The sequence below is a fragment of the Lissotriton helveticus genome, chromosome 2_1, assembly GCF_964261635.1.
Source record: "Lissotriton helveticus chromosome 2_1, aLisHel1.1, whole genome shotgun sequence".
Classification (NCBI taxonomy): Eukaryota; Metazoa; Chordata; class Amphibia; order Caudata; family Salamandridae; genus Lissotriton; species Lissotriton helveticus.
Genome location: NC_136059.1, coordinates 1,976,915,246 through 1,976,943,210, shown reverse-complemented (window position 1 = coordinate 1,976,943,210; position 27,965 = coordinate 1,976,915,246). Strand labels below are relative to the sequence as shown.

The 27,965-nt window shown below is 43.7% G+C and overlaps 1 long non-coding RNA gene across 1 annotated transcript in view; it reads left to right on the top strand.

The window, feature by feature from the left end:
• The first annotated feature begins 7,240 nt into the window (after nucleotides 1–7,240).
• Nucleotides 7,241–27,965, top strand: part of LOC144819993 (uncharacterized) — a 40,399-nt gene continuing 19,674 nt past the window's right edge. Inside the window, exon 1 of the long non-coding RNA XR_013607659.1 lies at nucleotides 7,241–7,352. This is a non-coding gene — a long non-coding RNA (uncharacterized LOC144819993). The remainder of the gene's footprint in view (nucleotides 7,353–27,965) is intronic.

The following is a 27,965-nucleotide window of genomic DNA, read 5'->3' as shown; positions in this document are numbered from 1 at the left end:
GTGATCTTACTTGATTTAAGTGCGGCATTCGATACGGTGAATCACCGTATCCTGATTGACCGTCTTAGAAATTTAGGAGTAACAGGAATAGCACTAACCTGGTTGAGGTCCTTCCTGGAAGGGCGTTCCTTCCAAGTATTTGAGGGTGGAACCCTGTCTAAGTCCTGGCCCCTCTCATGCGGAGTACCACAGGACTCTTCGCTAAGCCCTACACTTTTTAATGCGTACATGGCGGATGTATGAAGTTTCTACGCATGCTTTTACAATGCATGCCATTACGACGCAGGTTTTACTACGCAAGTCGTTACAACGACTTGCGGTGGGGGGCGCTGGATAGTGAATAGTTTAATTTACTATTCCAACTCCAGTCCCCGTGGATAGTAGGGAAGGTGTTGGATAGTAATTAAACAATTCCCTATCCTAGAGCGCACCCCCCCAGCGCAATGCGTTGTAATAACTTGCGTTGTAAAAGTTGTGTCGTAATGGTAGTGCGTTGTAAAAGTTGTGTTGTAAAGGATGTTCCCCATACATGGCCCCATTGACAGAAATCATACAGCCATATGGAGTAAATATTGTGTCATATGCTGATGATACTCAGATGGTGGTTTCACTCAACCAGTCTGACTCATCCACATCTCGCCTGTGTACTTGCCTTGAAGAAGTGGCCAAATGGATGCATTATTCTCATCTGAAATTGAATGGGGATAAGACGGAGCTTATGCTCCTTGGTAATCCTCTTCTATTTAAAACAACGGAGATGTGGGCGACGGTAATGGGCTCAGCACCTGTTCCCAAAAAAAATATAAAGAGCTTGGGATTCTGGCTGGACTCAGACCTTACTCTTAAAGTCCAAGCCGGAAAGGTGGTTGCCGCCTGTTTCAATTTACTTAGAATGCTCCGTAAAGTGTTACCTCTACTTCCCTTTCAGGCTAGGAAACTTTCAGTCCAAGCGCTTATTCTATCACGCTTGGACTTTAGCAATGCACTCTATTTGGGTGCCCCAGAGGCAGTGCTTTCTAAGTTGCAAATAATCCAGAACTGTGCGGCTAGAACCCTCATGGGAACCCCCTATCGACAGTCAGCTACACCTGCTTTGAAAGCCCTACATTGGCTGCCCATTCGGGAGAGAATCCATTTCAAAGCTCTTTGTATTACTCACAAAGTGCTTGGCGGTAATGGACCAAAGATCATCTCCCCTTTAGCTAAATTTTATCAAGCTAACAGACCTCTAAGATCGGATGAATTGCACCTGGCCTGTGTCCCAAGGATTAGAAGAGCCAGAAGTGGAGGGCGGCTTTTTTCTTATAATGCCGCCAAGCTTTGGAATTCCCTTCCCCTCCAGCTATGGAAAGAAACTAATCACCTTACTCTTTCGGAAGCTGTTGAAGACCTGGCTCTTCCCCAGATAAGTTTCATAGGCCTCTTCTTGCTTCTAGCACTGGGATGCCCATGGGTAGCCATGCGCTTTACAAATGCTACTTCTATTCTATTCTATTCTATTATCGCGGGACTATTGAATTAACGTGACAGGGACAGTCTTAAAAGCAGCAATAGAGCATGCCCATATTACCCATCAAGGTAACAATATATCTATCTTTCCGGACTTCACCCCCACGGTTCAGGCCACACAGTAAGAATTCCTGCCCGCAAAATGCTTCCTTCGACACCCTGAAATTCCCTATGCAATGCTTTAGCCTGCAAAACTGAAGGTATCCCTCGATGGCCAGTCACACTTCTCCACTGATGCCAAAGATGCACTTAAATTTGCCAAAATATCAGTCCAGGGCATTCACACCCGTACACCCATGCGAGCGGAGACTAGGGATATACTCAGTGATAATGACTGAATATGGAAATATGCTAGAAGGATACTAGCTGCCATGCCCAGAGTCTGCTTCCATTGTTGTTGAACCTTTACTGTATCCCAGCAACCTATGTCCCATTATCTGTCAATTACTGTTCTCTGTATGCGATCTATATTTGTCCTGCAGCGCTGATGTGTACCCTTGGTCACCCTGCCTCTCGTGCAGGGCAGTTCGCCGGCAACTCATGCCCCCATAGGGAGATCTCCCATGGCTTATCCTGCCTGTTCTTGATCTGGGTATGTTCGGGTGGTGGGAGGCAGGGGCTCTCCACCTAATTGGGGAGTTGGAGTGGGTGAGGGGAGGTGTATGGGTTTATGTTTTTACAGCTTACTGTTTGCAACCACCAGAAGGGGTGTTAAATTGTTATGTTTTATTTCAGAAGAAGCACACATACTACAACTTTAGATAAACGTCAGGGATTCACAGCGCGTCACTCTTTCTTCACTCACACTTTGTCGATTAGCGCATTATATTCACAATCTGGCCTTCTCGAAGGTCCTACCACCACTAGAGCAACAAGTGCACTTTGTTTGATGCACCTCTAATATGCTGCCAACTACTGCGCCAGCTCAGTATAGTTTCTTAACTTGGGATGTCCGAGGCCTCAACAATCACAGAAAAGCACGACTTATTCATGTCTATCTAGCGAGGCAACAAGTGGACATTTGTTTCCTACCGGAAACTCACCTCCAGCCTGCAGACACTAATAAGCTGCGACATAAACGATGGGGAGAACACAACACCTCAACCTATTCTAACTATGCAAGAGGAGTAGCGATTCTCCTTCACAACGGTCTAGATTGAACATTATCACAGGCACATATTGACACAGAGGGAAGGTATTTTATCTTACAAGGTTCTCTGGGTGGCACTCAGTTGGTCATAGCTGCAGTTTAAGGACCAAACATTGATGATCCTGAATTTTTCTGTGTGTATGGGTGAAAGTCATGACTATGGGTTGTGATACTGTCATCTGGGGAGGGGATTTCAATGCTATTCTGTGTGATGACTTGGATAGATTGGGCTCGTCCCGGGCGCTACACCCCTGATCTAGCCATGAGCCTTATTCAATAATGGCGGACTGTCATCTAGTCGATATATGGAGGCAACCACACCCACACATGTATAGGGCACCTATGTATCCACACAATATAATTCCTGGTTCAGACTGGATCGCTGGTTGGTTTCCGGGGACGTGGCCACATGGACTACAGATGCACAGCACCTCACTAGAACGTTATTCGACCATTCCCCTGCACCTGTAGAGTAGCATTCCCGGCCTCTCTCCAACAGGATTTCACGTGGAGGCTCCCACCATATGACTCTGCTTTCCACGCCGATATCAGAAGCGACACTGTTAATTATTTTTCATTGAATTCCGGCTCTGTCTCCTCAGCTTCTACATTATTGGAAGCTTTTAAAGCCATTATTAGGGGGAAATGTGTTGCTCATCAGGCAGGCGTCTTGAAAGCTATTTGAGGCTTGCTGCACAAACTAGAAACTGAACTTAAAGCGCTTGAACGTCAATATTTTAATTCTAATGGCCCCTCTTTCTTGGCTCCCATGCGCGGGGAAATATCCGAATTCAATGATGAAGCCACTAGAGAGTTAAAAGTCCTTGGGAAATACGCCATTGCCAGGCACTATGGTGAGGGGGACCGCCCTGGGGTAACGCTCGCTCATCTCCTTAAGCCCTCACATTGCTCTCCCTACATCACAGAGATCCTGGATGACAGTGGCATGCCTATCTGAGGCCCTAGAGAAATACATGACCATTTGACCCAATTTAATTCCATGCTGTACACCCCCTCAATGCCGCAAATAGTGTCCAAACTCTCTACTTATTTGAACTCTCTGGAACTCTTATGGCTCGGTAATTACCATAGAGAATATTTAGATGAACCTTTTACGAAGGACGTCATAGTTCAGGTAATAAACAGTCTTCCCTCAGATAAAGCCCGGGCCTCGACGGCCTGACTACTGCCTTCTACAAGGCCTACGCTTCATTATTAGCACCCCATCTTGCGGATATGTATTCGGAATCCCTACAAAACGCTGTAAAATTTCCCCAACGACAAGGGAAGCCGTCATCTCCACATTACTTAAAACAGGACAACCCCTAACAAATGTGACTCATACCGGCCTCTCTTCATCAATAATATTGATAACAAAATGTATGCAAACTTCTTGCAAATAGGCTACAGCCCCTTCTACCTCTAATAGCCAGACCGGACCAATCAGGATTCATACCTGCCCACTCCACAGTAGCTTTTCATGACACCACCAAGGCCTTCGATTCCCTCGAATGGCCATACCTCTTTGCCATCCTAACAAGGCTAGGCATAATCCCTTTATTTATCAAGCAGATTCAACTATTATACTCTCAGCCTGTTGCAAGACTGCACGCCAATGGGTTGATGTCTGCTACCTTTGGCATCACGAGTGGCACCAGACAGGGGTGCCCTTTGTCGCCCCGCCTGTTTGCTGTCACAATGGAGCCACTTGCGGCCAGAATCCAACAGCACCATAAAACACGCAGACTGGATTTTCCCACAAGAGACGTCATTATATTGTTATATGCCGACGATATTACTCTGTATTTACGAGACCCATTAGATAATTAGAACCCTGTCCTTCATGAACTCACCAAGTTTGGCGGCCACTCAGGGGTGCATATCAATTGGGCCAAGTCCACCTTATTACCACTTACCCCTAATTTTAACACCTTTGAACTAAACTACCCGATACAATGGGCAACTGACCCCGTCCCATATTTGGGGGTATGGCTCAGCACTAATAGACAAGAGCTCTGGGATATGAACTTCGGCCGCACACTGACATGGCTAGAGGAGCAAATAACTGTCTGGTCCAAACTCCCTATATCTTTAGCTGGCCGCATTGCTATCGCCAAAATGATAGTATTGCCTCAACTTCTATACTTATTCGCCAATCTCCTGCTACAACTCACACAGTCCTTTTTTAAACCTCTGTGATCCTCGATGATCTCACTAGTCTTGGCTGGAAAACAACTGCGTGTAGTGTGGGAAATACTCACTCTCCCTTTGGCACAGGATGGGCTTGTGCGTCTGATTTGGCGCTGTATGCATTCTGCGCAATTCCTGCACTATTGGCTATTCCCAATCCCTATCCAACCGCATGTCGCTGACGGTGGCCCTTTGCCAACCCAATAAATGGCAAGACACCACCATAAACACTTAACAGATACCAGTCCTTGTACAAAAAATATCCCAGATGACGAGATTCCGCCAAACGGTGGGCTGATGGGAGTATTCTCTGTCATGCACTTACACCTGATTTCTTCATAGTGAGTAGACACGTGCCCACATATACGTTACTATTTGAACTTGATACACAATAATGAGCTTTTTGTAGACTTCTAGTATCCCTTGTGTGTATGTTACCACCATAAACACACCTGACACGTTGCGATGGGCCTGGGACCAACTTCGCACCCGAGTAGGACATTCAGTACTGTATGCGCCGTCTATGACACTTGCGCATAACCCGCAAATCCCCACTGGCAGACAAGGGTAATTCAACTCGTGAACGCACTCTGGGATGGCTCACCTTTGCTGATCTCTACCCTCACAACACGTTTTTCCCTCCTCCTACCTCACTACCCGGAGACGCAGTCAACTTCAATAATCTACTATCATATTATTCCATTAGAGGAACATGTCGCAAATTGCACAATACATTTTCTTCGCCACCTCCTTCTCTCCCAGCACTTGAATCGATACTCACGAATCCAACCCCAGATAAGCTCATTACCCGACTATACAGCGGCATGCAAAGATCGTCCCCCAATATACACCCGAAAGCCATGGCTAGCTGGAATGTGGACCTAGACGATCCATTATCGGAAGCTCAGTGGCAGTTCTGCTGCAGGAAGCTTGAGATGCTTTTCCCTAATTACAAACTACCCCTTATTCATTTTAAGTATCTACATCGCAATTACAGATCCCCCTGCAGCTTTAACGCATGGGCATCCGCCCAAGGCAAACTGCTGGAGATGTACATCCCCGGATGCTTCATTTTTACATGTGGCCTGGGACTGCCCCGATAACGCACGCTTTTGGACGGCTGTCCTTGAATCATTTAATGAGATCCTAGAAGCCCATTACCACCCTACCCCCAAACTATGTCTCCTAGGATATGTCATTGAGGCCCTGCCTGGTCACCGCAGGCTTCTAGCTTTGTTATTACTCCTAGCTAAACACTGCATTGCGATGCATTAGGGCACACGCATCCCACCCACCACTAAATCCTGGATCCTAGACATCACTTTCTGTCAAGAACAGCTAAATATATACTGGGAACTACTGCCACAGGCATCAAGGCCAAAAGATATCTGGGGTCTCTTTTTGGCTTGGCTGTCAGCTCATAGTTTCGATGTTGCAACGTACTCTGAGGCGCATGCTAGCCCCTGTCAAGAACCATCTGTCGATAATGTCCCCATCTCATAACCCACTGCATGCCCAGGCTCCCTGATAGTATTGTATAGCTCCTCCCATTTTTGCCCCTCTTGTATAACCTGCAATTATACACAATGCCCTGGTTGTGCATGTGTGATGTGTTATCCCACAAATTTAGTCAATTAATGTGATGCTTCTACATTGGTGCTGTTGTTTTGTTTGGTTTAATCATAAAAAGCACCTACCGCTTGTACTATTGGATACTACTTGCTGTACTGTTATACTTCTGTACATGTAAAATGCCAATAAAAAAAAAAGAAATGGTAGGTCGAGTTATAGTTTTCACTAAGTCTCTAGAAATCAACAAATAATCTAAACGTGAGTGAGAACTGAGGGGATTGGAAAAAAAGGGTATTATTTCTGAGTGGGAAAATGTAATCTCCAAATGTCGACCAATCCAGTGTTTTTAAATAACGTTCTAAGGGAATAAAACACTTTAGAAAGAGTATATTTGGTGGAAGCAAATTATGGGATTTTTGTAACCATTGGCAAAATCTGATCTGTTTTGGTTATGACGTCATGCAGCTTGATTTAATTATCTGCAACCTTCAATGAAAGACTGGCCATGACTTTGCGTAAATTTTTTATTTCCATGGCAGTATTGCCAGTGTTTGATCTAACTGCCTTTAATTCCTCTAGAATAGTAATAAGAGAAGGTTCTGGTGAGTCAATCATTTTTTACCTCAAAGGTGGAGGAGAAACTGTTTGTTTACGCTTATTTGCTGTAACCTTACTTTCCATTCTCAAGAAAATTAAGAAACCCAGGAAAAAGTTGTCAAAATTGCAGCAGAAATAAAGATAAATAGTTCAAACCGGTGCAGCAGCTAAAAGTGGCTGCAGGAGGAGACCAATGCCGAAGCCACGCCCTCTCTTGGTGTAGGACCTTCCCTTCCTGACAGAAACCTCAGAGCAAGCTGAAGGAAGCCTCGGTGGAAAGAGCCTGCAGCCCGAGGTGACCAGAAGTAGTTAAAATTGTCGAAAAATAAACAAGGTAATGCTCTTCTTAGGGCCGGTGAGATGTGATAAAGCAGGAAATGCTTAAAACCTGTAAAAACCGGCTTAATTAACCCCGTCGTATGGCGGGTGAATCAGAGCTTAATTCCGAGCCATCATCTTGTTTTGCTTGCTCGCGGGTCTCCATGTGATTCGTTTTTAAAAAATAATTTCTTCACTTAATGAAAAGAGATTGAATTGAGGCACTCAACCTTTACTTAATTGGAAGGGAACTTGCTTCAGAGAATTATGTACTAGTTTGAGGTGACAAAATCCTATCTCCTCTTAGGACATGTAAAACTGTTATTGCCATCAGTCAGGAAAGCCTTTTAGGTTTTTCATGTAGACAACATTGAGTCCCTCAATGTTTGGTGGCCAAGCATTGTCTCAGAAGAAGGTAGGTTAATGCGCTACTGTAATGCTTTTGCCAAATTGACACATCTACTAAGAAGTGTAGTTGAAAAAGGATGATTTAAAACATTTTTTAAAGTGGCTTTTTGATGGGATTGCCCAAAAGTAAACTTTTGCTGTTGCACTCATTTACTTTTATTCTACGTAGCCAAAGGTGATAAACTGGATTGTTTTACCACTGATAAGGTCATTGGTCATAGAACTCCCATAAGATGTGTTTTATAGGAAAGTTGTTCCTGGAGATTTAATTAAGAACAACGGTGTCCTTAATTAAATCTCCAGGAACAGTTAAGGACACCGTTGTTCTTAATTAAATCTCCAAGAACAACGGTGTCCAAAATATCTATAAGGAGGGTGGCAAGATGGCGGCTGAGTGAGTGGTCGCATCGGCAGCACTCTGTGAGCCCTGTCAGATTCCGGCGTTTCTATGAAAAAACCTTTCAACCTTTCCTCGAGAAAAAAGGTATAGAGACTAACAGCCTGATTCATGTAGCCATTAGCGCTCGCAAAAGGGCCAGATTCTGAGAATCTGGCCCTTTGCGAGTGCGATTTTTGCATTTGGTATTCATGATACCAAATGCAAAAATCGCTATTTAAGAAGTCGCAAATATGCGAGGAATAGCATTTAAGGAATCTCTATTAGAGATTCCTCAAATGCTATTCATGACACATCAAGAAATTGCGATTTAGCACTTTTGGGGCCGCTATTTACCGAGAGGTCAGACCTCTCGGTAAATAGCAAAAACTCAGAGAAATGCTTTTAAAAGCATTTTTCTAAGTTGCATGTTGCACACACACATGTCCTTTGGACATGTGTGTGCGCAACACCTGTTCAAATGTGCTTTTTAGGGGTGCAACAGGGTGTCCTTTGGACACCCCTGGCACCCTTAAAATCGCTATCTGATTTGCGAGTAGCAAATTGCTACTCGCAAATAAGGGATACTCCCCATTCATTCCTATGGGCCTCTTGGCCCATAGGAATGAATGGGGAGTATTTGCGAGTAGCAAATTGCTACTCGCAAATAAAGAACATGTAGGAATCGCTATTTCATTAGCAATTCCTACATGAATGCCGTTTTGCGTGTCCTCAATAGCGAGTCGCTATGATTCGCTATTAGAGCCACACAAAACGGATTGTACATGAATCAGGCTGAAAGAAACTAAGTAGCCAAGAAAAGCTAAAGAAGGTTAAAGAAATACTTTATGACTACCCCGCTGTGAACTATTGCTGGATGTGATCGGTAGTGATCGGGATTCTGGTGTACAAAAAAAAAAAGAGGAAGAGGACTAGGAGCGGAATCGGAGCGAGACTAAAACTGTGACTGACGGATTATAGGGAGCCTCGGCAGGGGTCTCAGCAGGGTCGTAGCAGGGTCGTAGCTGCTGCAGTGGCCGTGATCGAAGGTAAAATACTGTGAGACACGCCGAAAAGAAGCTCAATCAAGCTCAATCAAGTTTTGTGAGCCGGGTGAAATACGATGGACTACATTCTACACTTTTAAGGTAATCCTCGCCTGGGTTTTCTAAGCTGTGTGCTGGGAGCGGTAAAACTGGGGAGAGAACAGAGCAGAAGTATATGAGCTTCCTTGCCTTGTGGATGTTTGAAGTCACCGATGTTACTGCCTGTGCCACTGTCGGAGTTCCATGTTGTTTAGTGGTGTAAAGCAACCCCTATGCACTGCTCTCTTACCGTGCATCAGACCGTGTATCAGGGTTCGGGTGCCTTCCGAGCGCGCTGTTCGATATCCTGCTCGGTGTCCGGTTCCAGCAGCAGCAGCGTCATCTGCGCACACCGGTCAGGAACTGTAAATGCCTTGCGCAGTGCATCTCTCGTTGCCGTGGAGACGTTGGCTCAATACTAAAAAGCACAGCCAGACACCGCCAGCAGGGGTCAGCGAAAAGCTTAGGGAAGGCTTATGAAAGTCTATGAAAGGCCTGTGAGAGCCTATAAAAGGAGGGAAAAAACGACGAATGCTATCGAAAGGGAAAGTCTGTGTCTCGTTACGCTGGGGGCTATTGAACCACAAGGTGACGCCTAGAATTGTATAGCCGTGTTCTGTGTTGGTATTGGTGTATATGACAATAAAGTAGATCGGCAGCGCAATACCTGCAAAAGAGGTTCCTGGGTCACTAATAACACTAATAATACAACTGAGGCTCTGCAGGTAGTACCAGGGAGGCAAGTCAACTGGCAAATCAACTGGCAAAGTGGAAAAAGATACAGGGAAATCAAAAAACAAACCCAGTTTCGATCCTGGCCACAGCTACAGGTACAGGTACAGACACGGATACAAAGACATCTTCTAAAGCACTCAAGTGAAAAGAATAGGATTCTCAGCCAAAAACAGGATATGGAGAGAAAAGAAAAAAGAGATCCAGCAGCCGATGGTAGTGGTGATATAAGAGCTGGAACACAAATGACTGTGCTGACCTTCTCAGAACTTGAACTCGATGGAGTGGTGGAAGGGGGAGTCATGGCACAGCAAGGAGTTTGTGAGGCCCATGAACAACCCCCAGAACTACAGGAACATGGAGATAACACGCAGAGTGTGGAAAACAATCCACTTCCTCATAATGTGGTAAAAGAAAAGGAAAAGGAGTTGGTAGATGTGTCTGTGTCACAAATAAATAATGAGAGACAGAGAGGCCCTGAAACCAGAGGGTCAAAGGCAAAGGAAAAGGACTTGGAGAGAAAGGAACCCCATGAGAGTGGGAAGATTAAAAGTAAAAATAAAATCGCGGAAAAAAATACAGGAAAAAAACAAGAGAAAGACAAGGAGAAAACAAAACAAAAAATAAAAGAGAAAGAGAAAGAAAAAGAGAAGGAGAAAGAGGGAGATACGGAGGAAGATGCCAAATTGGAGTTAATGGCCAAGAAAGCGCAGCGGCTACAAACAATAAAAAATTTGAAGGCTAACGCAAAAAATCCCGGCTCTCCAACTACCTCTCAGCCTAGAATCTCCAATATCTTCAGTCCTCTACATAAGATGGCGCAGCTTACACTTTAAAGAATGAAAAACTACAGATCAAAGTTCCAAGTAGTACGAGCGGACCTTGTTGATATCCCCCTGGTGTGACTCTGGAGAACATTGAAGGAAATGAAAACGACTTCAGAGATGCGAACTTTGCCAACCAGAATGCAGTTCCAAGTGGGAGCAGTGAAGGGTCGATAGCACCCATAAAAATAAAAACTTTGCTGACTAGTCAAAGGGGGCAATTAGATCAAAGCGAGATGTCTCCACAGGGACAAGATCTACAATTAGAAAATAAATCATACTCCGAGGAAGATTCTGACTCAGATATATATCAAACAGGGATGTCTATATCAAACGAGTCAAGTGGACTGAGTGAATTAAGTGATACAAATAAAGCTGGTCCAGATCTACAAATGGAGACTTTATCCTCAGAGATATCCGGCTCACATGACTCCAGGAAAATATGTGAAACAAATCCAAGGAAAAAACGAGGAAAAAAAAGAGGATAAGAAGCAAAAAAGAATCTAACCTTGTCAACGAAGAAACAACAGACCCAGGCACTAATACGGATCATGGCAAAACCAGAACAAATCCTTCACGGAAAAGCCCGATCATAAAATCACCGGGAGAAACATCGCACCAGAAACGCAGCTCTGTCGAAATAGGAGAAAACCTAAAATTAATGGGAGACAGCAGCAGATCTGGAACTTTAAACGAACCCACATTAAGTGATGTACTGAGCTCAATAAAGATCTTTCATAAGGATGTCAAAAAAGACAGCCAAAAGAACCGGGCGGCTATTGACAAATTGCAAAGTTCAGTTAAAAAAGTGGAAAACATTTGTACAGAGATCTCGGAGAGAATGGCCACAGTAGAAACTCGCACCGAAAACCTAGAAACAGACGTCATTAAACTAAAAAAGACAGAAAAAGAACACAATGGAATAATCAAAGATCTTATGGCGAAAGTCGAGGATCATGAGAACAGATCCAGACGGAACAATCTAAGATTTCTTGGTATTCCAGAAAATTTTGAAGGTAATGACGCTAGAGGAACAATGATTACTTTAATCAAAACGGCATTCCCGGAATTAGAGGCATGGGATATGGATAGAGAGATTCAACATGTCCATCGCTTCCCTATGACTCTATCGAAACATTCTCATAAAACACATCAATATCCCAGGGCTATGCTGATTTACTTTGGGAACTTTCTTCTTAGAGAAACAATTTATGATCTTGCAAGACCCACAAGCCAAAGGGAATATAAAGGCTTTAAATTTTTTGTCAGACCAGACTTTTCGCATACCACCGTAGAGCGAAGGTGGAAAATGCGCCAATTATTTGCACCATTTGAAAAAATTGGTGCCAAGGTATTTTTACAGAATCCGGCACGGCTGAAAATTTTATTTAAAGGTTCAATCAGAAGCTTTACAAGTGAAATACAAGCTGAAGAATATTTAAGAGAAATCTCAGAGATGGAGACTCGAAATTCTGGGAAATAACTGAATAACATGTAAAGAAGTAATAGGAGAAAGCTAAAACACTCCGGGAATGCATGGGGGAATACTAAAAAAGTATAAGTAAGGTGAAACATATTACTAGTTTACATTTAGAAACCCTATACTGAAACAAATAGTTTTTTTTGCGTAAAGGTTGTGCTCAATTTTTACAAATCTGTCAGGGCAACGGGGTGCGTTCTGGCGATCTGACCATACAGGCGCCCACACCTAGGACTCGGGACCTAGGACGCCTAAAGGGATGGTAAGGGACGGGGGAGGGGGAAAAGGGTGGGACATGGAAGTAGGGGGTGGGAGTGTAGGACCAAGGAACGTCAATCACATGAAGGGTAAAAAAAACTGTATTACTGTAGTCATAGACAATCGTGTAATGATTAAGAATCAAAGTCATGGATATGACACCAGGCTGATGGGAATAATTCTAATTTTAATATGGCTAAGTTAAAAATTGTTTCTGTAAATATCTGCGGACTCAACGATATTAAAACGAGACAAAAGGTGGCAGTAGGACTACAACTAATGGAGGCGAATATCGCCTGCTTACAAGAAACCCATATCGAAGGTTCTCAGCACTACTTATTGTAATCGCTAGGGTATAACCTTATCACAGCTTCTACACAGGGAGTCCGAACTAAGGGGGTGGCAATCTTAGCAAAAGGTGGGGGGCTCCAATTTGATAGAGTATTGTCCGATAAACTCGGGAGATGGGCAATCGCCGAATGCAAGTACAATAAGGGCCAAAAAAACAATAACAATTTGTACTATATATGGGAGTGTTTGTGATGAACCAGAGGTGCTAATAAAGATCTCCAATGAGCTCGCTCATTGGCCTCTACCCCTTATAGTGTGCGGGAATTTTAACCTTCATCTCCCCGGGGACTGGACCATGGGTCCGGAATTTAATTATCATGGCAGGAAACCTAGAGTCTTTCGGGCTCTAAAAGACTTATGTTTGGTACATAGCCTTATAGATGGGTGGCAACATAATCACTGGGGAGATCCTGGGTTCACATTTTACTCATATCCACATTCGCGACATGCAAGACTTGACTACATGCTTATATCAAATTCACTGAAAAGTGTGTGCACGATAGATAAATTACCACGCCTACTATCAGATCATAACCCAGTAACTTTAAAACTATCATATACTCTGAATAACCATACAACTAAGAGCTGGACGTTCAAAAGGGCTCTATTAATGAATGAAAAGTACTGCGAACACATGAAGGGGTGGATCCCGGGCTTTATCGCAGATAATATTGGAAGTACATCTATAGTAATCGTATGGGATGCACTAAAAGCTGGCATAAGAGGTGAGACCCTACAATTCTCTCTCAGGTCTAACAAGAAAGGGAAGTCCCACTTAGCTGCACTACATTATAATCTGGGCAAAGCCGAGGAAGATCTGATTGCTGCAGCTCAACAAGGCCAGGAGCTAGACAGTGTACTATCTCAGGTAGCCATTGCAAAAAACCTTATCACAGAAATTATAGTGGATAAAGCCATCACAAAGGCATCAGTAAATAAGGAAAAGATATATGAAATGAGCGAACCTGATTGGGCATCAGCTAGCGATGCGTGTAAGAGAAGAGGCATCAGCAAGCACTATTAGAGAAATCCAAGACCCGAGATTAGGTATTAAATCAGAACCAGATGAAGTAAGGGCCGCATTCCAGAGATTCTATCAAGATCTCTATACTGAACCGATAAGTGGATTGGGGGACCCAGATCTTTATTTAGATGTAAATCAAGGACCTAGATTTGAGAAGAAGGACCAGGACAGGTTGGATGAATTACCCAACTGGGATGAGATCCTATTATCTTTAAAAACATTAAAATGTGGAAAAGCGACAGGACTGGATGGGATACCATCTGAGTTTTATCTGAAATTTGCTGATCAATTAAAAATAATACTGATGACTTTGTTTAACCACATATTTCAGGGAGGCACACCCCCCCCCATCCTGGTCAGAAGCTAAGATTGTGGTCTTCTTGAAAAAAAAAAATCCGCTTGATTTAGGTTCATATCGACCAATTACTCTAATAAATGGGGACTCAAAAATCTATTCGAAACTCCTGGCGGCAAGATTGGCACCAATAATAAATAAAATAGTATCCAAACACCAACATGGATTTATACCAGGAAGGTCAACAACTGACCATGTTCAACGGGTGATCTCACTGTTTGACAATACAGAGTCCACAGGAGACCCTATGGCGCTTATACTCCTTGACGCAGAGAAAGCGTTTGATAGGGTCTCCTGGGGATTTTTATGGAAGGCAATGTCTTATAGTGGAATCAACGACAAATTTATTACGGCCACTCAAGGTCTATATAATAAACCAAGTGCTAGAGTATTAGTTAATGGGCTCCTGTCAGAAAACTTTGCAATCACGAGAGGAACTAGGCAGGGATGTCCCTGCTCACCCTTCTTATTTGCAATATATATCGATCCATTTATCCGTTGGCTTGACAATTGTATAAATATTTCACCAATTCAAATAGGTAGTCACAGTACCAAAACCCTGGCATACGCCGACGACATTGCACTTGTCACCAGAGACCCCAATATAGCAATGCCGGTGATAGAAGAGGAAGCGCACCTATTTGGATTAGCATCTGGATATAAACTAAATGCTAATAAAACCCAGATTGTTCTAAATAACAAGATCGTGATGGGGGATTTAAGAGTAACTGAAGAGGCCGTATATCTAGGGGTTACAATAACTGCCAAAATTCAAAACATTGTTGACATTAACTTAAAACCATTGATTTGTAGAACCAAGAAGGAGATGGTCCGACTAGATAATCTACATTTAACTATAGGGGGCCGCTGTAATTTGATTAAGATGCTTTTTTCCCCCAGATTTTTATATTTTTTTAGGACTATCTGCCTTGAATTTTCTCCCAAAATCTTTAGGAGTATCGATTCTATGCTCTCAAGCTTTATTTGGGGATATAAAAAACCTCGTCGGGCACTTAAACGATTGGTATTACCGAAGGAAAAGGGAGGTTTATCCCTACCAAATTTCAAGCTATATTATTGGGCCACTGTCCTAAAATATTGCGCCAACCTGATCTCGATCAATAATATCAATCAAGAGATCCCGACCCCTCAAGAACTCCTACTAGGTGAAGATTGTGCCGGTTGCTTCTGGCGACATACTAACGACAACTATTTTAAGAAAGTAAAGTTTAAGACTATCTTAGGGGCTTATAAAGTATGGAGCAGCATACGCAAAATGTTGGGGCTTGGGCGATTCTCATTCTACACACCAACTAATAGTAATAATGATCTGCCTCTAATATTTCATGACAATTGTATAAATAGATGGATATCGGCAGGGATGGTGCAACTGGGCTGCTTTTATAAACAAGGATGTCTTAAGATATTTGAGGATCTGCATGAAGAATATAATATTAACCATAGGGATTTTTTTAAGTTTTTGCAGGTTAGAGATTTCCTAACGAAGAAAACTGGTGGACGGGAGAATTTTCGGAAGAATCAATTGATTGATCAATTATGTAAAAAAACAACTCCCAGGATCGGGGAAATCTATGAAATATTGAATGTAAGGGCACCTGATGATATGGATAAATATTGTGTAATTTGGCAGGAACAACTAGGAGTACATTCCAATATCCCCCGCTTAGCATATGAGTTTGCACTACATTCATTAATGTCGATAAAGTTACAGGCACAATTTTATAAAACTTTTTTCTCCCTATATTACACCCCCAAGAAAATTGCTAAATGGGGACAGGGAAGGGAACAACATGCCCTCGTTGTGCACTATACGGGGCCGATATTATACATATATTTGCCACATGTAATATGGTGACTAAGCTGATTAATGACATCTCTGAATTTCTATCAGAGGTTTGTCAAACAAGAATTGAAATATCAACGGAGGAAATCATGCTGGGGGTAGCAAATCGTGAATTACAGACAAACACTCAGGGCTTAATATTCGTGGCCATGGCTATACTTCGACTTACTATCGCCTCAGCATGGTTAGATCCTGATCCACCGGCATTTCAACAATGGAGGTCTAGATTATTAGCCACTTGTAGCCTGAAAGTTGCAATTTATAGAAACAAAGGGCCTAAGAAAAGATTAAGGGGCATGCGGATTTGGTCATCGATGTTATTGTGGATTCAGAGACATACATGATTGTATTTTGTGTATATAGTATTATCGTCATTTTTATTTCCCTGTATCTTTATGGTAAAATATATCATACGGGATTAATTTCTGTTCTATGTATGTAATAGGCTTTTTTTTTCATCTTTCTGACGTGTTCTTGGTCAGGGAAAAGGTGGGCGGGAGGGTGGGAATGTATTTTTTTTTATGTAAAAATTGTCAATAAAAAGATTAAAAAAAAAAAAAAGAACAACGGTGTCCAATTCATCTCTAAAAAGAAGGAATGTTTCTTAGAGAGAACTTGTCTTAAGGACAAGAGAGTAAGATTGTATGCTCCAGAAGTTAATTCTCAAATTGAGATTAGGAATCATGTTGTAAAAGAACTAATCTAACTAGCTACCAGATCGAATTTATGTTATCACCAGCCTTTGCAGATTTCATGTTGGCTTACAGGACTACACCTATTTCTGTAACGGTGAGGATGATTTTGTAATTATTGCATGGCATGTTGTTGGTAAGTAAATTAATTCTGTGTGGTAGTTTGAAGCTAAGGATATGGGAGTGGTCAAGAGAATTCACAATCCCCAGATAGAAATTAGATGATATGAAAAAGAAAAAGGGTGTTATTAGTCAATGTGTCTGTTCAAAAATAAAAACACTTGTGGTTATTGTGTGTTGTAGGTGACCTAATCCTAGAGGTAGTTCAAGTTTTCTGCAACAGTGTGAGAGCAGAAGGTGGCCGGTTATAAACTCTGGCAAGAGTATCTATGCTTCTAGGGAAAGATTATGGCCAGGTTGACATGAAAGGTGAGGATATTGTTTTCTTTGCTATTGATAGACCAGTGGGTGGGTGGGTATTGTTGCAGGTGATTGTACTGTTTTTTGCAGTTTGGGGATAGAGAACAACTTTTGAGGTTAGTTCTGGAAGTAGTAGTAACGGTACTACTAGAGAACCTTTTGGTTCAAGAGTTCAATGCAACAGTAAACGCTGGGTTCAGCCTTCTGGTTTTGATGTAGTTATCTGGTGGGTTTGGTTTGTGATTGATTTGTGTTTTCGAGTTTGTAAGCCATAATGGTTTAATGTATATTGTATTTGGTATAAGTCTCTTTGGTGTTGGGTGCACATAAGATGCCTCATGATTAGTGTGCGCACATGTACATAGCTGGAATGTAGGAGACGCATGAAAGAATGTTGCAGAAGTGTCTATGAGGGCATGTGGGCTCCTCTCCTGAAGAAGAGACCATGGAATTTGTCCCAATCCAATCCAAGGAAGGTCTAGTCCTTCTCAGTCATCCTTCAGGTTGCGAGCTGTTGTCATGAGGAAGTCCACCAAACCCACAGAGTAGCACAAACGGCATACAGCTTCTATCCTGAATGAATATCTCAGTGTGCACAAGGCCCTGCCTAATGGACCTTCTTACTGCAATTACCGAGTTCCCAGTTCCTTTGGTATGACTCTAGAGCATCCCCTAGCTGCTTTCTTCATGAAGGTAACCAGAGAAGCTCTGGATCACTACTACCAGTGTGGGCAGGCTTCTTAACCTCCCTAAATCCTTCATTGAGTACAAATAGAAATTCAAACTTCCTGCCAGCCCTATGGTCGGGGAGAATAGAATCATGAGTGAGGCATCACCCTCTGTTCCTAACTTCCGCAAGCTCTGAGGCGGAAGCTACATGGTGCACCCCGGGTTGCCAGTGGCTCACAGAGTTTAATGGCAGCAAGCAGGAGTTGGCAGAACTGCAACACAGGCTCAGGAAAATTGAGCTGGTGAGGGGGGCGTATGTATTCTTCCTGCGCAGAACTTGAGTGCCATCAAGTATGCTGCACCTGCTTACATAAATACACATATTTTTGGGGTCTAGTGGACCAAGATCCAGCTGGGATCCCCTGAAAGGCTTTCACTAATGAAAGCATCTTTGCACAAAGACCGCATAGGTTGTGTTAGGAGAAAAGGAGAAAAGCCTGTTTCTACAGTTTGAAAGAGTGGATCCATATCTTCTGTCAGTCATTTGTGTATAAAAGTGATAGCCCAACTAAACCACTTTATTCCAGTTCCAAGTATTGTATGACCTAAGTAGAGTGTGCTCTGCAGACTACTCAGAGGGCTGACAGCCATCCTCCCGGAGATGAGGAAATATCAAATGAAGTCTGAATCTCTTGCAGAAGTGTGTACCTCGCTTGAAGCACCTAAATGTCTGCCTGCTGAGAGAGGTAAGGGGCCTTTCTACCCTGCAGGAGGGGAGACTGCCATAGAAGGTGTAAGGTCCAGTGCATGTCCTGTGGCCTGTCCAGAAGAAGTGGAATGTTCATCTGGAAGGACGCCGGTGTAAAAGGGCTTCCTCTAGACTCTCCCAATGTTTCCCTGCAGGAACTGTGTTGCCAAAACAATGTGATTGCGGAAGGTCCAGGGGGGGTGTGATTGCGTGTTGCTAATCAGCAGTGTAGCCTACATCTGCCTAATCCATGACCAGCCTGTGTGGGACTGCTTCTGCTGGATTCCTGATCAGCCTGTGTGGTGGTGTACCTACTGAATCTGTGACTGACACATGAGATGCCTCATCTACCCAAGTGTCCAAGACCTTCTTGGGGGCTACGTTAAGGGTTGTATCATCAAGATCTCTGCCTGGCTCAGCACAAGTTGGAAGATTCTGTCTGCATTTCATGTACTAACTTTGAGAAATTCTGAGATATATGTATGAACTTTAGACACATGAAACACAAAAAGAATGTGCTTGGCTCTGTGCTGAGCCAGCCCAACTCTTCATGGTACAGCCTTTATTTTCCAGTCGGCTCCAGCATCGCCTGCAACTACTGACTGCAAATACCATCCAAGCAAAACCACATTCCAGGACCACCGATCTTCAGGTGACCGCAAAGAAGAACCCCAGCATGCGCACTGTTGAACGTGGTCCTGGGCCCTTATCAAAGGGACACCACATTAGCCTGCCAGTGCACACTGCTTTTGCGCTTGTGTGGGTGTGCCTCCCAATCATGAGGCTGCCTGAAAGCAACAGTGAGAGGACTGACTCATCCGTGAAGGGTGTAAGAGACTTAAGACTGATCACACATACACATTTGGTCTAATTGTTATTAGCTCTGGACTCAAGCACCCCCCACCTCCTTCTTTAGAAGCCTGTTACTGCTCACCCTCTCTAAAGTTTGGAAAGGCTTTTGTACTTGGCCCAAATTGCAGTGCCACAGTACGACATGCTCTGGAACAGGGGTACTCAATGTACAGCCCGCGGATCACTGGCGGCCCGGAAGACCTTTCCCTGCGGCCCGCAGACCTTTCTCTTGGAATGTGTGAACAGCAGCAGAGAAATAAAGCTGTTCGAGCTCCGTTTTTTACTTGATATTGCTTCTAGCCAAGCAACATTTTTGGTGATTCTGGGCTTTTTTCTGTAGTCGGTTCAGCTTGTTGTATGAACAGGGCTGCCCTGCACCTGTGCCACCGCTTTCCCCGTGGTCCCTCCAGCGGGGTCTAACATGGGGCAATCGGTAAAACCAGGAATGCCGATAATGTGGCCCCTTATGAGTTGGATGCTGAGGGTTCACTAAGAAATAAAGAAATACTTTGAAAATCATAATTCTGAGTTCTATATTGAAGTAACGGTACAAAGCAGTTGCATTTACAATAAACAATAAATCCTTTATTCCTGAGGAGCTCCGGTGGACATCGCCAACTTCGAGTCCACCCAAGGACGTCTGCCACAACATTCACATAGAATTTATAGAATTTTGAACATACAATTAAATGGAAGCATTCTCTAACAAAAACGAGAATGCAAGGAGGCAACCTAGTTGCCTAGCAACACAACACTTTCCCCTTCTTACACTGAACAAAAATGAATAAAAAAACAATAAAAAGGAAAGGAAACTTACCAAAAAGAGGAGGAAGTAACAACAAAAAATGTGCACATTATTTACCACAAGTCATATTTACTTCAAGTCTATAAGAAAACGTACTTGTTATTAACCACAAAGGGCCAGATGTAGGTCACCAAATACCGGTCGATAACGGCTGAAATTCAGTAATTTCGGCTGTTTCCGACTGGTTTTTGGAATTTGAGATGCAGGTACCAAAAAAGTTACGAATCGGTAAATAAGAGTAGGTATAATTCCGAATCGTCATTCTCCGAATCCTTATTTACCGAGTTCTTATTTACCGATTCGAAAAATAAGAAATGGTAAAAAAGGGCCATCGAGATGTAGGAAAGGGAAAAAATACCGAATCCGATGAAATTCGGTATTTAAGAGTCGGTGTTTACCATGGATTGAAAGCAGGTGGTAACCAGGTGCAGCCTATAAAAAGGGCCCCAAAATGCAACAGTACTGCAAGAATGGCGGCATTTTATGTCATTGCGAGGCGGCTAAGGCTACAGGCAGCAGGAGAGAGGGTCTGGATGAGGGAGGAGCAGGTCTACAGGCAGAGGATCACCCTATTTCAACTGACTGAGCTCGAGATACTGCAGAGGTACAGGCTGCACCCCAGAACCATCCTGGACTTGATTAGGGACCTCCACCCATTCCTGGATCACCCAACACCCAGGGCCCACACCATCCCCCCCATGTGCAGGTGCTCTGTAGCCTACACCTGCTTGCCTCTGGGAGCTACCAGAGTGTGATTGCTGCAGTTGGTGGTGTGTCCCAGAGCTGCCTATCACGTTTTTTCCAGAAGTTCATGGAGGCCATGACGCAGAGAATGGAACATTACATCCGGTTCCCTGACACACCTGTGGAACTTGCAAAAACAAAAACTGATTTCTATCAATTGGTACACTTCCCTCACGTGATAGGCTGCATAGATGGCACCCACATTCCACTCTGTCTGCCTGCAGCCACTGAACACATCTACCGAAACCGTAAGTCAACGCACTCCATCAATGTGAAGGTGATATGCAATGCTGCCAACATCATCACAGACAAAGTGGCCAAATTTCCAGGTAGTACCCATGACTCCTACATCTTCCAGAATAGTGGGATATACACACGGCTTGTTGCTGGAGAATTTGGCGATGGATATCTACTAGGTAAACAACAGTGACACACCCTGATAGTCATGGCAGATGTATGTGTGATGCATATGTGTCTAATGGTGCTCTATTTTCCCCCATAGGCGACAGTGCATATGCCCTGCGTTCCGTTGTGCTCACACCCTACCCCAATCCAACTACCAGGAGTGAGAGGCGTTAGAATGTGGCTCACAGGTCAACTCGCAACGTAGTGGAGCACACATTTGGGCTACTCAAAAGCAGGAACCGCTGCCTTCACAAGAGTGGAGGTGCACGGCAGTACACCCCCATCCTGTGCTGCAAGATAATAGTGACTTGTGTCATGTTGCACAATCTTGCCACCAAAGAAGGCACAGGGGTGGAGATGACACATCACGAGGACATTGATGATGACCAAGAACAGGCAGAGCCCCAAGCAACAGGAGCAGCAGGAACAGATGGTAGATTGAGACGGGCAGAGATCACACGTCGATACTTCTAGGTAATGTATGGCACACAGACAGGCATAGTGTCTGAAGAGTGTAGTTTAATAATCACTACATCATATAAAGAAATAAAAGCCATTGTCCATCAGTGTCCGTGTCCATGACTGCGTGTGCTCAGTTGCCGTCACTGTGAGCAGTCCTGTGGAGTTCAGGCAATGTTCAATGCTTATGGCCATGCACTACATTGCGGGATTTACGTGGCTTGGTTTCCATATCTTGGCTGGGGCCTGACTCAGCATTGCTGCGCCTGCAGCTCCTGCGCACCTCTGTTACAGGTGTGCTGGAGCCACTCCTGCTGGTGGACCCTTCTGTCTCCTCCACACCCATGTCACCAGTAGTGCCTGTTTGAGTGATGAGCACATGCTGCATCGCAGAGGTCACTCTTCCCATGCCCCGTGTCAAGTCTGTGCAGAAGTGCACTATTGTATCCTGCATGGTTATTGAGCGGCAGCACAGTAGTGATGTTGATGTTGCAAATCGGTTAAGTGCCTTGGACTGCTGCCGCATACACTGCTGCTCCCTGCGACGCTCTAGATGGTCCCTGTCCAACTTATCAGACAGTACACCCATGTATGTTGAGATGTCTGACATCCTCTTGGCAATTGACTCCAAGATACCAGCAATGTTGCCTATTCCCTTGTCTATGTGTGACAGTTTGTAGTTTATGCTGCGCACCTGCCTGTGCACGGCCAACATTGCCTTAGCCTGCAGGCGCTGTACTTTCACCATTGAGGCCTCCAGGCCACAGAACACGCTCTCTCCTTCCTGCCCCTCGCCACCCTCACGTGCCCTCCTGCCAAGGACACTGGTACGCGCAGCGCCTGCTGTAATCTGCGGCCTGGCCTTGTCAGCCACAAGTGAAATGGTTTGATTATCGCCCTCCTCATTCTCCTCCTCATCTGAGGTATCCAGGATCCTCAGAGGGGGCACATCAGGCCTACTTGCCCTTCCCTGCATGGACGACCTGGACGTTGGTGTTGGTGTAAGCGGTGTGGGTTCAAACTCAGGGGTTCCAAACAATAGGGGGGATTGCGGCACAGGTGTTGTGGCTCGCTCAGGTGTTGAGGCTTCCAGGGATGTCTTGTTGCCTCCTTCTACAGCGCTATGACCTTTGCTTTGTTTCTCTTTTTCTTTTCTGTTAGTTGCTGGTGCACTCTCCTTCCTTGCTGGTGCTGTACTGCGTGAGGACTCTCCTGTGAAAACATATGGACATAGGATCAATGGTGTTGTTCACTTGTGTGTACTTTTGAAAAATAAATTTTACACACATTTGCCTAGTGTACATTGTGTGCTTGGAGATGTGTGTGGCATGCCTTGCTGAATAGTATGGTGTATGCATTGCTTGTATGTAACTATGACTACGTCTCCCATGATGCATTGCTGGCCCCCAGTAACAGCTGTTCAGGAGTGTAATGATAATGCACGGTGGGGAACAGGTTCAGGGTAATGGGTTTGGATTAGGGTCCAAGCATCTTTCCTTGTTTCTTTATTGCTCTTGCTGAACTGTCCAAGTCTACTATCCCATGGATGCATTCTGGCTCCAGGGTTGATTCCACTAACTCCTCCAGCTCAGTCAGTTTTGGTGCTTTGTTTCTACCACCTCCTGTCACACCAGCCTCCTTTGTTTGGGCAGCAATCTTCTTCTTGGTCATGATGCGCAGGTCGTACCATCATTTCTTTATGTCGTCTATCTCCCTGTGCGTCACCCCAATGGCATTGACCTTTGCCTGTATGCCAAGCCATATGTTTCTCTTAACAGACTCTGCAACATGCAGAGACTGTTTGCCAAATATTTGGGTGTAGTGACTCACAATTTCTTCCACTAGCACCTGCAGTTCTGCTGGGCTGAACTTAATTTTTCTTTTGCGCTCACCACCATCCTTTTGCCCTTCCTGAGACTCCGTTCTGTTTAACTGCTTTGCTCTGGATAGTCAGCTCCTCTCACCTCTGCTCTTCTGTTTGTTCAGCTGCTCTGCACCTGCATGGGTGTGGCCACTCCCAGGTACTGGTGAGGGGTGCTTCATTCTGATTGGTTGGTTACTCTGGGCCTTGGTTGTGGGGTGTGCAGGGTGTCCTTGATTGGTTAGCAGGCTCACATGTCAATTTCAAAACTGCCGATTCGGTATTTACTGATTCGGTATTTACCGAATCGGTATGCAGAATTGGTAAATCCCATTCATTCCTATGGGCCTGAAGGCCCATGTGAATGAATGTGAATTACTGATTCGATATTTCCCGAATCGGTAAATACCGATTCGGTAAATACCGATTGGATATTCCGAATTATACCGAATCGGTAACATTTATCGGAATTTTACCTACATCCCGTTTTCCGATTCTAAAATACAGATTCGGTATGAGTCGGTATTTAAGAATCGGAAAAAAAGATTTACCTACATCTGACCCAAAGTCTTTAAGCCAAGTAGGAACTCTTTTTTCACTGAAGGGTTTCTGATTCAGAACAGTAGAACCAGAGCCCTCTTTCGTATTTGGATTAACCGTGGAACCAGAGTTATCATCCAAAATTGGCTCAGCAGGAACCACCCCATCCCCCTCCTCAGCAACACATGGTTTAACAGTAGTATCCATAGTGAGATTAGGAGAGACAGATGAGGATGCATCTATATCATCCTCCAACCATTCTGAACTATGAGAATTGCCACTGGTTCCTTCAGATTGGGAGGAACAATCGATAGCAACTCTTTTTAAATTCCAGACTTCACCATTTTTAAGTTTCACAGCATTATGCAAAACTTCAACCACTTCTTCAGCATCAAAGAAGGCACTTTCACCCTTGCAGACAAATCCAGGTTTCTTAACACGAACCCAATCACCAACTTCAATGATGACCCACTTGGTGGAATGTTTAACGTTGAAGTAATCTCCGTTTGCATTCTGTTCCACACTTCATCCCTAGACCAAGAGACAGTGCCAGAAGTACACAGCCAACCTGGATTACATTTAGATCTGGGCTTGTAACCACGCATAATAATATAAGGGGGTAAGCCAGTAGCGTCTGTGGCAGTCACATGATAACCCCAAACAGTTTTACCAACTTGAGTAATCCAATCCTGAGAACCAATGGTAGCAATCTGAATTATACTTTTTAACACATGGTTGAACCTCTCAACCATACCATTCCCGCTAGGGTTATAAAGAGAAGTGGTTCTATGAATAATTCCAAGTTTTGTAAAATAATTCTTAGCTTTAGTAGACACAAACTGGTCACCATTGTCACTGAACAATAATGCAGGAATTCCTTCAGAGGAAAAAACTTCATCCAAAAACTCAAGAACAGCAATTGTATCAGCTTTGTCAACAATCTTAACCGTTGGCCAACGTGAAAAGAGATCCATAAGTACAATAATGTATATATGTGAATCACCACATTGGTCTCTTATTGGTACCAAAATGTCAATGGCCACGGTATCCCATGGTTCTTTAGGGATTATAGTGTCATGCATTGGTGGCATGAGAGTCTTTAAAGATTTATCAGAATTGCCACACGACGTGTAGTTCCTGACAATCCTCGCTGTCTCAATATCTAATCCTGGCCACCAGAATAATTTCTTGAGCAAAGATTTAGTGCTAGTGATACCAGATTGACCCTCATGACACAATTCGATAATGAAAGAGCAGAGATTCATTGGGTGTACAATTCTCTCTCCTCTCAACAAAAATCCATCACTAAAAGAGAGTTCAGATCTAACTTACCAAAAAGGTTTAACGGTATCAGGTAGGGTGTCCTTACGAGGCCAACCATTCAACACAAAAGGTACAACTTTAGTTAGCGTCTCATCATTACGAAATTCACTCTCCCATTCAATCCTGTTAATTGCAGAACAACCTTGATCATGAACTAAAGCTACTTGAAAATCGTTCCATTTGTCATCCTCACACTGCTCCAACATAACAGGCATTCTAGAAAGACAATCAGCAAAATAATTGTCTTTGCCAGGAGTATAGACGATTCTGTAAGTAAAATTCTGCATCCGTATAGAAATCCTAGCTAGTCTGGACGAAATATTAGAAGAACCTTCGGTAGTCAAGAGTTTAACTAAAGGTTTATGGTTGCATCTTAAAGTACACATTTTTCCCCATGTGAATGATTTAAAATGATCGAGACCCCAAGCACACGCTAAGGCTTCTTTTTCAATAATTGGATATTTTTCCTCACTCGGAGAGAGAGACCTAGAGGCAAAGGCAATTATGTGTTCTTTGCCATTGCAATCTAACTGAGATAGCACTGCGCCCAAGCATTTATTACTAGCATCAGTAGTTACAATACTTTCAGCTGCAGGATCAAAACTACTGAGACCAGCAGCACCAGCAATCGCAGTCTTGATAGCATTAAAATCTTTCTCACACTCAGTAGACCATAAAAAGTTCACATCTTTCTTAGGTAATTGGCAAATGTTAAAACATTTATCTGCAAAATTAGGAACGTATTTGGCACAGAACTCGCCCATACCTAAGAAAGATCTGACAACACCTTACTGGTAGGAGTCGGTGCATTCTCTATTGATGACATGGCCTAAATATGTTACATTGCCACATGCAAATTTACACTTAGATAATTCAATAGTGAGCCCTTTCTTTTCCAAAATGTTCAAAACTTTAACAAGTCTAGAATCATGCTCTTCCTTAGCCCCACCGTAGATCAGAATATCGTCCTGGAAGAATGTTACACCCTCACCTTCATTAAAAAGATGAAACATTAAGCGCTGGAATACGGCCGCCGCTGAAGTGAGGCCGAAAGGCATGCAAGCAAATTGATAACATCCAAAAGGAGTTATGAAGGATGTGAGGTGTTTGGAATCTTGAGATAAGGAAATTTGGTGGTAGGCAGAAGAGAGGTCGATAGTGGAAAACCACTTTGCTCTCTTAAGGCAACTTACCATCTCATTTCTCTTAAGTAGGGGAAACCTGTCAATTATAATATTGTTAATAAGATGGCGGAGGTCGGCAGAGAGTCGGATTTTCCCAATGGATTGCTTAGCGATGACAACAGGAGAAATTCACTCTGAAGCCTCTATAGGTTCTATCACACTTGCAGATATAAGTTGTTCAAGTTCTTTGGGTACATCATCTTTGACTAAAATAGGAACATTACGACAACAATAAACTTTAGGAATGGCATTCTTCTGTTACTTCGCGAGTCCTCAGGATCGGTTGATGCACAAAAGGGTTCCACCGCTTGATCTACCACAGCCTGTATGCCATTATGGCACAGGTCACTAGGAGGATCAAGTGAGGGAGAGAAAGGAAGGGAACAGCGAGGAGGGAGACCTGAAACGACAAAGCACAGAGATCACCACGTTGGAAACATCCCCTGAACAATAGTACTGTGGCTATATTATACCCTGTGGTAATACCTGTAAAGAAAAAGAACATGGACCATATATTATACTAGCAGGTTGGATTGTTGTACCCTCTGGATGCGTTGGATGAGGACGATATACTGCAGAGGAAAGAAATAAGGAATCGACAATGGACCATTAACCACAAGGTCGCTGATTTCCAGGGGGGAGGGGTAAAATAATGTCATGCAGGTTACACTACATACCCATTGTAGCTATCAGTCTTGCCAATAACGAACCCATGGTGATCTGCATCCAAGATAAGCTAATCACAATCCCACTGTTAGCGATGTTAATCCGTAATCAAGTCAAAAGAACACAAAATAATGTAGGCTCAAAGATGTGAGTACCTGAATGAAGATCTGGTGTTCTACTGGAATCAAATGATACCTGAGAGTACTTAGTGAGAACAGTATCTCTTATACTCTTGTATTGTATTAACCGTCCTCTGCATGAACTCTGAGCCCAGGGTTCGCCAACAGAGGACCCCGTGCTAAGTGGCGGCCGACAATGCCGTCCGAGATCAGTAAACGTCCTCCGCACGGGCGCCTTAACAGCATCTCTTCCAACGGAGGACAAAATAGCCAAAAGAACATAAGGGCACAATGCGGCAAGCAATGCCGTCTGATGTCGGGTAACATCCTCCGCACAAGCGCCACAGAAGCAGCTCTTCCAACAAATGACACAAGCCAGGGGAAA